Here is an 11,891-nt window from a genome sequence, read left to right as displayed (position 1 = left end):
GATTGAAATTACTCAGAATGTGGAGACTTGCCAGGGTTAAACATTGAGATCCCAGGTGGAAATGAAACTCATAATTGTTGTGGTTTTGGATTAGTTATTTGAACGAGCATGTTAATTTTTTTAATTATGTATGTGTCTTGTGCCATGGTCTACCACATAAATAAGCATGTCAATTTCAGACACCAAGCTTCCACTTAGCCATATAGAAAAGCATCGATTGATTATGTACACCATGGGGAAAACTCCATTCACACTATAATGCATGTATAAATCCAATGTGTGGGAAAATTAACAAGCATGGAAAGGGCGAACTTTTCTACCTTTCAGGGTGGGTAGACAAAGCAACACACCCAACTGCCACCACGAGAGAAGGAGCATAATTTTTGATCTTAATCCCTGCATGCAGCATGCTTTACTTGCGGATCCATTGTGAAGAAACCACAAAAAACTGGTCAGAGCCAGAGGCAAGGGACCTAATTTCCTGTTACCACAAGCAGAAACACTTAGTCATATTCCATGGTGAAAGCTTGGCAACAAGTTGGCAGAGGATGGAAACAAGGACAAAATAACCAAATCCTTGAAGCCAGGCTGGATTACAGATTCATTCCAGATTTATCCCATATCTCAGATAGGCTGGCACTGGTAAAGTTGACTTTAGAGATCCATTCTAGGATATAACAATGTGTAGAACCAGAGGAAGCAGAGAGAGAGAGAGAGCTAGAGAGAGAGAGAGAGAGAGAGAGAGAGAGAGAGAGAGAGAGAGAGAGAGAGAGAGAGAGAGAGAGAGAGAGAGAGAGAGAGAGAGAGAGAGAGAGAGAGAGAGAGAGAGAGAGAGAGAGAGAGAGAGAGAGAGAGAGAGAGAGAGAGAGCACAGAACGAAGAGGACAGAGGGAGAGCACCTCAGTCACGGACACCGCTAGAGTTGATAAAACTCAGATGTATGATATATTGGTGCTGGGACAAAAGATGGAAGATAATGAGCATCATGTGTAGCCTTACCTTCATACCTGTGGCCATGGTAACAGCAAAACTGCAATGCTGTATGGCTGCAGCTGTTGCCCAGCACCTGCCACCCAGCATTTCAACACATTGAACTCGAGAAACTGACCCAAAATTTTCTTTTACAGTCCCCCTCAACATAATTTCCTTTCTATATTCCGCATATGTAAATTGTGTGCTGTGCCCAACACTTAAGTAAAATAAATTGCTTCCAAAGCAACATCGTCGTTTTTGGTTTGAACACCTCTTTTGTTATTGCTGTGCTCAAAACCTCTATGCAGAGTTATGACTTCGATTTTTATTATGGAAAATGAAAGACGAAAAGGTGTAGTCAACAAAAGCAGAAGAGATCAGAGATGAAAAGAAGAAACCATTCAGGATGATGAGTGGCACACTTCAAGTACTGGAAGGAAAAAGCATTAGGCAACAGATGCAGGGAGTCACTTCCACTGACGAGAAAACGAAATAATGAAGGAATATAAAGGTGAGCATCCAGCTTGGACATGGGGGATATGGGGGAGGGGGGACATAGTGGGTTTCTGGAAGAATGTGTGCAATCTGGAGAGGGGGGCTGTGGATTGATAGAAGGAATAGAAAGCCAGATGAGTGGAACAGAAATTAGTATGTACCAACCGGCCTGAACCGGACAAGAAACAGAACATGGGAATCAGTCTCCCGCAGGAGAAGCCAATAATACGAAAAGCCTTATACTCGACCCCCTCAAGGCGAGCAAGATGGGAAGCAGCTTTACCAATCGAGACTGCGGAGACATACACCATGGTATGATAGATGAAGGCCTGAAACACAATGAATGGCTCTGTGTATCTCAAAATTTGGAAGATCCTTAGGCATTGGCCAACCATAAATGCGAGCTTGGAAATATGGTTAAAAAAGTGAGGTTGTGACATAAAGTGAGTGCGAGGTACTCCAGTGATTGCATTTCATCTGGGGGTTGAGCAAATTAGTAAGAGATGATCCTTATGGAAGAAAAAAATTGACTCCAGTGACTTATTATCATCCAGATCTGCAGATTCTGCTTGTGGAGAAAATTGCAGGATAACCATGCATTCAAAGAGGGCTCTAAATACTGTTACGGTTGTGGAAATTCGCATTACACCATAAAGAGTCCTCAGGTGAGATATATCGGTAAGTTCATGTGTAGTTAGCCCAAACCCGTTGTATAGAGGGGTTATGTGTGATTCATCCGGGCTGCGATGCTTTGAGTTCGACATTTTTCTTTCTCTATTGTTATTTTCGACCATTAAGCCACCAACAACGCAAACAGCCACTACGTTTACCTTCACAACTCCATCCCGCAAACATCGCTTCACTGCCATTCCCAAACGACGCCAGCCAACCACCACACCACCACAGAAAACCCGACACCACCTTCGCCTATCTCCTTCTCCAAGCATCGACCACACCACCAGTCAACACTAAACGTCGTGCTGTCCAGGGCCCGTTCGGCGATTGGTGCCGAACGCATCGAGCCGCGAGCGCGAATGGCAGCCTTTCCGAGGGAGAAATTCGGATCAGGAAGGCTTCACATCCCCTTTTTCTCCGTCCAATGGGCGAGCGTCGGGCGGTATGGCCCCGCCTCCAAGCGCGATGAACGTGGATTCTTTACGAGAGGAATTCGGATCAAAAGAGGTTCACGCCCCCTTTTTGCCGCACCAATGGCTGAACAGAGGGTGGCATGGCCCCGCCTCCAATCACGTTTTGATCCTGAAATTTGCATATAGGTTCCTCCTGCGGCCTATAAAGACGCGAGCATAAGGCGACTCAAGAGTTCGCGCGGTTGAGTTGCAGGCGGCTGGTCGGGGCAAGTGAGGAGTTCAAGTTCGAGTCAGTTGAAGATGGCGGTCGCCAACAAGGTTGCGGTATGGGGGTCGCTCGTCTCATCGCAGGGTCCAAGCCAGCCAGCTCTTCCCCTCTCCCAGAGCATCAGCAATTCCCCCCCCCCATCCGCGCTGAGATAGTGCCGGGGGGGGGCGTTCCTCCCCCACCCTAAACATGGTGCCAACAAAACTGCTTGCGCGGAGCACGCCGGAGAGGGCTCGCCGACCACGCCAGGGGCACGGAGTCGGGGCGCAGCTGCGCGAACATTGCGGCTTGCCCGCCATCGCGTCACGATGACGCGGGTAAGACCTTCTCAGTCTCGTGGACCTGGCCGCTCCTCCAGGATCCATGCACATTTGGTCCACGGACCTGTCTGCATCCTTGCCTGTGAGGGTGGCTTTCTTTCCTTTGCTTTTTGATGAGTGATGTGGCGCCGAGTCCCGACAAGTAGAACTGTATAAGTGTTGTAAATAATTGCCCTTTTATTCGGTCATATTGCATTTGCTTTTGTTGCATCTTGTCTTGACGTAATATACGTGCCTTCCGTGTTTCCGTAATATATGTGCTTTGCTTGTTGAACTGTTTCCCGCTTTGCTTCGTCTCCTTCCTTTTATTGAATCTCCATCTTGCATCACGTAAGGGATTCGTAGTGGGTTTCAACATCCCGGTAATTAATCGGAACCGTCAAGGCCGACGATAACTCTGCTCGGTTATCCCTGTTATATGAAAAGAACCGCTTAAGCGGTTCATTTCCGGAGTTGGCCTGTGGTGTGGTACAACTCCTCGGTATGCTACTCGTGCGAGTACTTGTGTAAATCGACCATTCGGCGATCGGACCCTATTTCGCGCAGGTAGAATGCGGACTGAGTTGTGGTGAGGTTAAACCCCCACCCGTGACTGGCTCCGGGCGGTCGTTCCCGGATGGTCACGACTGAATTGTCCGTTCCGGTGGGCGAGGCGGCCGCTTTTGGCTACACGCGGTCGATCGCACGCCGGCGGGCACGAATTCGTAACAATACCATTGGCAGACACTTGGAACTGAAAGCTGCATGGCAGACAGTAGTGAAAAACCTAAATGTGTCATAGAGCAGGTTCAATAGATTACTCGATCTGACCTCTTGTTTGAGACGATGAGTATCCGTGCATTGCTATGCAAAAAAGACACAACAAGAAAAAGAGCAATCAGAGATTGCAATCCCTCGACAGCACTTATTTTGAGTGGTGTATTTATATAGTTTTTAGGGTAAATCCAATATGGCTGCCAAACCATGTGAGCTATGACATCATATGTGTGACCCATTTGTTCCTCATGGATAGGCAGTCATATGTGTAAAATTTCACCTCAATCTTTTTTGCCATTTCAGAGAAGAAGATTTTTTGAAGGTTAAAAAAAACAAAACAATACGGCTGCCGAATCAGGTGACTGATGACGTCAACATTTTTTTTTGTGGACCATTTTATCGCTACATGACCCTCAATTTTTTTTTAATACTGATCGGATGTAGCATTCTGCACATGCAATGATGACATCATAACGAAGGCACCAATGATGTCATAAAAACTACCACAAATTCCCCATGTAGAGTATTTTCTAAGTGCCACTTGTACACCTCTCTCTATCGAGTGCAGCCTGTGGCTGCTGGTTGCATCATTGGTTGGGATGTAGCTATGCCGCTGTTGCAGCAGTCCCCCTTACCAGTACACTGGTGCTCATTTTGCAGACCTCAGAAGGATGACAAGCTGAGTCAACCGCCTGGTGTATTTTAATTCAGTGGCCAACAGGGCTTGAACTCAGGACCCTAGGATCCCAAGCCACCACCCTTATCACAAAGCCAACACCAGGCGACTTGTGCACCTATGGCTTGGGGAACACTTTTGAGAAGTTTCCCCTCGATTTTTCCAGCTGTTCTGGAGAAGAAGATTTTTTATAGGTTTCATGGTAATTGCAATATGGCTGCCAAACCATGTGACCAATGACATCATATGTGTGAACCTTTTGTTCCACATGGACAGTCGGGCATACGTATGAAGTTTCACCTCGATATGTTCAGCCACTTCAGAGATGAAGATTTTTGAAGGTTTAAAAAAAACAAAAACAATATGGCTGCCGAAACACGTGACCGATGACATCATGAACATTTTTTCTGTGGACCATTTTATCCCGAGATGACCTTCAAAAATTTTCATACAGATCGGGTGTGGCGTTCTACATGTGCAATTATAACATCATAACGATAGCACCTATGGCGTCATAAAAAACATCACTCATTTCCAATGAGTGGCCAAGTTTCAATGTGCCAAGGTTGTACTTGCTATGTGCCAAGTATAAATTTTTTTCCTTGGTGCAGTTTCAGAGATACAGAGGTCCAATTTTTTTTCGTTTTTCCAATATGGCTGCCACACCACGTGACCTATGACGTCATAATTATTACAGCATTCTACATGAGTAGTCGCATCATTGGTGAAAAATTCAGCTCAATCCGACAACCGGTTGCGGAGGACGAAAAAAAGTTCTGTGCGAACAAACAGACAAACGGACCCAAATGCAATACCCTCTCCTTTGGCGATGGAAACAAGTCTGTGGTGGAATCCAACATCATAGGCTGAGATTAAAAAGTTGGAGTAAAGAGAATTCCTGAGTCAAGTAAAAAACAGACATAAAATGGCATAGCCCCCATTGTTTTAATAATTTTTCTGTACAGAGTTAAAGGGTTATCCCATATTTATTTACAACTAAAAAGGCTGCCGGTCTACCAATCGACCATCTTTGATCGGATCGCAAAATAAAGTTAGGTGCAAGTGTTTGCCATGATGAACTGTGCTTGTGCCATGTTTGAACAAAAACAGACCATGCATGTCTGAGAAATGGTTTCTGGACACATTTAAGTAACAAAATGGCCATCAGTCAGCCATCTTGAATCTGATCTCCAAGGAAATTGATGTCCTTATGTCAGCCATCATTCAGTATCTGTGTTCCAAGTTTGAACAACATCGGTAAATCGTTGTTCAAGAAATGGTTGACAACATGTTCAGCATCAGTTTTTTTACAACTAAAATGGCCGCCAGTCGGCCATCTTTGATCTAATCTAGGAAAAAAATGGTGTGCACACGTAAGTCATCATTCATTATATCTGTGTGCCAAGTTTGAATAACATAGGTAAATTGATGCCTGCTAAACGGTTAAGGACGTGTTCAACACTGACTATTATTTTTTTACAACTAAAATGGCCACCATTCTACCAGTCGGCCATCTTTGATCATATTGCAAAATAAAGTGAGGTGTGCGTGCATGCCGCGATGTACTGTGCTTGTGCGAATTTTGAACAAAATCAGACCATGCATGTCTGAGAAATGGTTGGGGACACATGTAACAAAATGGTATGGCAGTAGAGAGTTCATAGAACAAATTACCCTGCATGGCATGCTATTTTGAGAAACAAGGACATGGGTGGGGTGTACCAGCAGATAATTTGATTGAGCGATCATGATGACGTAATATTTTGTCAAAGTACCGTGAAATGTAAGCATTTTGAAAGCACCAAAAGGTGATGTGTTCTACAGTGTTAAAATATGTATACAATGACCGCATATTGAAATAAAAAAAAGATTTTAAAGGTTCCCAAATAAATAAATAAAATTCGGAATTCACCTTTTACATCACTTTATCTACCCCTTAAATAGTATCCTGGGATTTTGGGGGCCCCAAGCTCAACATATATTTTCAAAAATAAATATCTTTTCTAAAAAAACTTTTTTTCTAAAAAATATTATAACCAGTAATTAAGAATAGATTCATCAAGATTTCGTCTAAAATATTGCAAAGGGATTCAATTTGACATGTCCATAATGTGAGTGCAATAAAATAATGAGAACAATTTCTTTCTAAATAAAGATTTCCATCAGGGGTGGGGGGGGGGTCCGAAAGACCCCAGGTTGCATGGATGTTACGGCTGGATGAAGGCTACCTATTAAGGGTTGACGCATTATATTAGTTCTTCGTGCCTGTTGTTTGTGTCCTTTATGACGACCTTAAAACAGTAAGTTTCCTGTTTGGAATGATTTTCAGTTTTGTTTCACTGCCAGACAGGCAGACAAGGTAAAAATGTTAGCTCACTCCTTGCTGCGCATGTGCAGTTGGGACAAATTCAGACAAAGTTCTGTTTAATGACAGGTAACATTCCATTTGAATCAGTTGTTCTTCGATCATAAACTGCCGTTTGTAAACAGTCATAACTTTTTGCTTCACGTGCGCATGATAAAAAACAACAACGGTACAACCATACCCATACCTCTCATTCTCTGCCTAATTCAGTCACTCCACCCCCGAGAGAGGAAGCAAAGCTAGAGAGTTCAAGGGGTGATCCTCAAAGGGTGTTATGGTCTACACAGCTTCCTCAGCCCTTGTCTTGCTTTGCTCTCTGTGGAAACTTCATCTTCACCTGGGAGTGCTGCAAGTTCTCTGAAGGTGAGCACTTAAGGGAATAGTCAGATGACATGAGCTGGCACCCTGTCCCTTGGTTCATTGTAATCCTCGAGTATGATTAGATGATGCCAAAGCCCTGTTAGCTGCCATTTGATGAAACACCACCATTGACCCGGTTACCGTACTGCGGAGGGGTTGGACTTACAACCAGAACACATCATACCACACCACACATGGACACACCACACCACAGACCAAAAAAAAACATTATAAGCGAATATATATTATGGGCACACACACACACACACACACACACACACACACACACACACACACACACACACACACACACACACACACACACACACACACACACACACACACACACACACACACACACACACACACACTGCAATAGTCTTGCAATCCCTTTGGGGAGAGACTGACAAAAGAAGATAATGAAGTGACTGCACCGGAGGGCTTAAGGGAGGTTGGAGTATGGATCCCTCTCCCTTCCATAAAACTCCGAATCACCTAAGGTCTCTGTTCCCCACTGTTTTGTGCTTCCCTCTCCCTTTGTTATACGTTCTCTGTGTTAGTTCTTATACGAACCTTGATATTGTATCCAAAAAAATAAAAAATACAATGGTCGCATCATAATCTCCGTTGTAGACATCTACAGCATCAACAAAGATATTAGTGCTTGAACTGTTGTGAAATAAGCGATCCAGTAGATAACCCGAATCTGTGATGGGCACTTTCACAATCTATGAGAATCCTCTTGAGGACATGAACCGAAATAATTTTGATTGGATAGTGGCTGATAGCACATCATCATTGATGTCACCCATGTTAACAGTTAGGATTGGTTACTGTGGAATTCTTGAGGGAAGGGTCAAAAGGGGATGTCCCAATAGCAGTTAGGGTTCCAAGGGTCTAAGGTGGAAAAAGGGTGTAAGGGTCGAAAGTATTTAAAGGTCAAAAGGGTCTACATGCGTAAGGGGTTTGTCGGGTACCAGCAAAGACAACCCGTCACTTCGCTGATGGGAGTATTGAGGGGGGGGAAGAGAGATATGAGGGGAGGGATAGAGGAGGGAGGGAAGAGGATGGGGGGAGAGTGGGGGTAGTGTGGAGAGGAAGAGGGTGTTCTGGACAACCGTTTAAAAGGGGGAATTCACATTCGTTGACACCCCTTCCTCTCCTCAACCTCCAGAGAGTTTGCAGTTTTGGGAGGGGGGTGGTTTGGGAGGAGGATGGTGTGAGGGGAGGGAAGGGAAGGCAGCGCAAGGGAAGGGGAAGACAGCCCGAGGGGAGGTAAAGGCAGCGTGAGAGGGGGGAGGCATAGAGAGGTGGGGAAAGGCAGCATGAGAGTGGGAGGCAGCGTGAGTAGGGGGGGGGGAGCAGCGTGGAGGGCGGGAGGCAGCATGAGGGAAAGGGGAGGGAATGGGAAGGCAGTGCTATGGAAAGGGGAGGGAATGGTAAGGCAGCGTGAGGGAAAGGAGAGGGAATGAGAAGGCAGTGTGAGGGAAAGGGGAGGGAATGGGAAGGCAGAAGGAGGGGAGGGGAACGGAAGGCAGCATGAGCAGAGGGGAGGGGAAGGCAGCATGAGGGTTGGGAATGACAAAAGCAGCGCGAGGGGAAGGGGTATCAGCGTGAAGTGGGGAAAGGCAGCATGAGAGAGTAGTGAGACAGCATGAGGGTGGGAGGAAGCATGAGTGGTAGGGGGAGGGCAGCTTGGAGGGCGGGAGGCAGCAGAGGGCAGGAGGCAGCATGAGGGAATGGGAAGACAGCGTGAGGGAAAGGGGAGGGAATGCGAAGGCAGTGTGAGGGAAAGGGGAGGGAATGGGAAGGCAACATGAGAGAAAGGGGAGGGAGTGGGAAGGCAGCAGGAGGGGAGGGGAAGGGAAGGCAGCATGAGGGGAGGGAATGAGGAAAGTAGCAGGAGGGGAGGGGTAGCAGCGTGCGCGAAGGCGAAGGCAGCGTGAGAGAGTAGTGAGGTAGCATGAGTGGTGGGGCATGGGGAAGCAGCATGGAGGGCGGGAGGCAGCATGAGGGAAAGGGGAGGGAATGGGAAGGCAGTGTGAGGAAAAGGGGAGGGAATGGGATGGCAGCATGAGGGGAGGGGAAGGTAGTGTGAGGGGAGGGCAAGGTGATGCAGTGTGAGGGGAGTGCCTATCTGGAGATAACCATGGGCCAGACATGTTTGGAGATAACCACAGTCCAGACACATGGGATGGGGGTGGGGAGAGAGAGAGAGAGAGAGAGAGAGAGAGAGAGAGAGAGAGAGAGAGAGAGAGAGAGAGAGAGAGAGAGAGAGAGAGAGAGAGAGAGAGAGAGAGAGAGAGAGAGAGAGAGGTGGGGGAAGGGTGCTGCACTGTAATTTCGGAGGAGGTGGAGTGAGTATGGGAGGGAAGGGAAGGCAGCATGAGGAGGTGGGAAGGCAGCATGAGGGAGAGGGGAGGCAGCGTTAGGGAAGGTAAGCATTAGGGGGAGGGGAGGCAGTGTCAGGGGTGAGGCAGCATGAGCGGAGAGGGGAAGGCAGTGTAAGGGGAATGAAGGCAGCATAAGAGTAAGGGAAGGAAGTGTGAGGCGATGGTAGGCAGCATACCAGGGCATTACCGGGACAATAAAACGTGCCCAAACAGCAACATTTTCTTTTTTATCACTGTGTTCTAAATAAAACCAGGCAGAAAATCTTTTCCTCCTTCATCTTCTTCTTTACTGATAACAAGGTGAGTTTCATGCAATCCTGTTTCTCATGTTGATTGGATTCAGAAAATGCTGATTATACACCGCCTTTTAAAGCATCACAAAGCAGATCGCTTGACTTGCAACACAACTGAGAAAAGGAAATGAAAACCAACTGAAATTTCAACAATTTATTCACATGATTCTTGAAGGGTGAAAGCTAATAATTAATTCCATTTTGTTTTTTTAGCAACTGTGCAACGATTGGTATTTCCTTCAGCGAAGTAATGGGTCTTACTTCTGGTGGCTTAAAAAACACTGACCAAGCAGCTTGGTGAGCACTTGCCAAGTGGCCTAAGCACTCAAGCAAGCACTCCAAGGAACAGCTGGCTTGGCAAGCGATTAGCGATTGCCGATGGGTCATTTCAACTCTTGCACTGGAAAACGCCCAAGCAATGTCCGAATTGGACAAATTAACACTTTTTTTTAGCAATTGGAACGGTTGCTAAGTTCAATTCTGGAGTTTAAATTTTGTAATTCAGCGAAGTTTAAGAGATTGCGAGGTAATGGGATTTGCAGAAATTAAATAAAGCCACCAACATGGGTATCTCCAGGCATTTGTAAACATTGCAATGTATCCAGCGATTCATAGGTGTGATCAGGCATTCGATAATATGTGAGGAAATTGAAGAAAAAAAACCTTTGTTTGTGAAGAAATCATGGCAGCCCTTTCCAAGCCAAGGCATTGTTGAACAGGCCAAATAAAAAATGGTGGCATAAGACTCTTGCAAGCTGACAGGGGTTGACCAAGGTACCGTGCCACCTTCTTGGTAAGGCTTATTTTGGTTTATCATGTTGAGCACCCTCTAAATATTCTTCAAAAGTAGTATTCAAATTCACCCAAGCACCCAATTTTCATTCATGCACCACCTTGGAGTTCTCTTAGTATGCATGTAAAGTTTGGGGTTGTTGGGTTTCATGGTTTTGGAGTTATGGAGGGGACGGATGGACTGACGGATGGACGGATGGATACAAACTGACATTTATTAATACACATGAGAGCCAGATCCCTTTACAATAAAATGTGATACATTTGGATGTTGTTTCTTTTAGAAAAAGAAGATTCCAAAAAACGTTTTTGCTTTTTTATGAACCTTCCCCATCAGCCATCCACCCCTCATCTATCCACACTTTCCCCCAATCCCTTCCATCATCCACCAATCCATTCACCAACACCCACCCACCCCCTCCGTCCCAACCCACTAAACACTCACTCTCCCAATACCCATCCCCTCCATTCCTCCCTCCCAACCCACCTCCCTCCCTCCCAATCCACCAGGCACCTGCCCACCCCCTCCCAACCCACCAGCCACCCCAGGTCAGGGCCTTGAGCGACACCTGCTTGTTTTCTGCTGCCTTGCCACGAGGCGCAGCCAACACTTGACTGATCTTCCTGAATTTTTCCTGGATCCAGCATACCAACTGCAATACCGTGAGGACATCATTTCCTCCCACATACCAACTATTCGAACAACACTTTGCTTGCCATCTGTTCCTGAAAGACTAGGTTCTTTAGGTTGCATCAGGGACACAAGTGTGTCTTGTTATCTTTCCACGGTATCGACCAGCAGAGACATTCAGGCTTATGGTGAAATTCTAGAATTGAGCCTAAAGGAAAGAGGGGACGAACTAGCTGGTAAGCACCAGAAACAAACTTATTAGTTTTCTGCAAAGATTGACTTGTGAACACCATTTTGATGTTTGTTTTCCTTCAGTAGAAACACTCATGAACCTTTTGTGATGACATTTCTCAGGATGCAGGGATCTCAGGATTATATCCCATATATTTGATTATTCTCCATTGTCTGTGAATGCTTTAATATGGCTGTCTTGCTTGAGACATATGGCATATGAGAAAGCTCTTTATCTCTTTATCCACTTA

General features: G+C 45.8%; 1 long non-coding RNA gene across 1 annotated transcript; it reads left to right on the top strand.

Annotated features, from left to right (window-relative positions):
* Positions 1–5,317: 5,317 nt before the first annotated feature.
* LOC147025339 (uncharacterized) lies at positions 5,318–11,326 on the top strand. Its single transcript, XR_015058859.1, has 2 exons — positions 5,318–7,303; positions 11,289–11,326. It is a non-coding gene; the product is annotated as an uncharacterized LOC147025339 (long non-coding RNA).
* Positions 11,327–11,891: the final 565 nt, after the last annotated feature.

This window comes from Eptatretus burgeri, chromosome 6 (genome assembly GCF_056783735.1).
Source record: "Eptatretus burgeri isolate ZD-2024b chromosome 6, Ebu_testis_v1, whole genome shotgun sequence".
NCBI lineage: Eukaryota > Metazoa > Chordata > Myxini > Myxiniformes > Myxinidae > Eptatretus > Eptatretus burgeri.
This window is presented reverse-complemented; position numbering and strand designations above follow the sequence as displayed.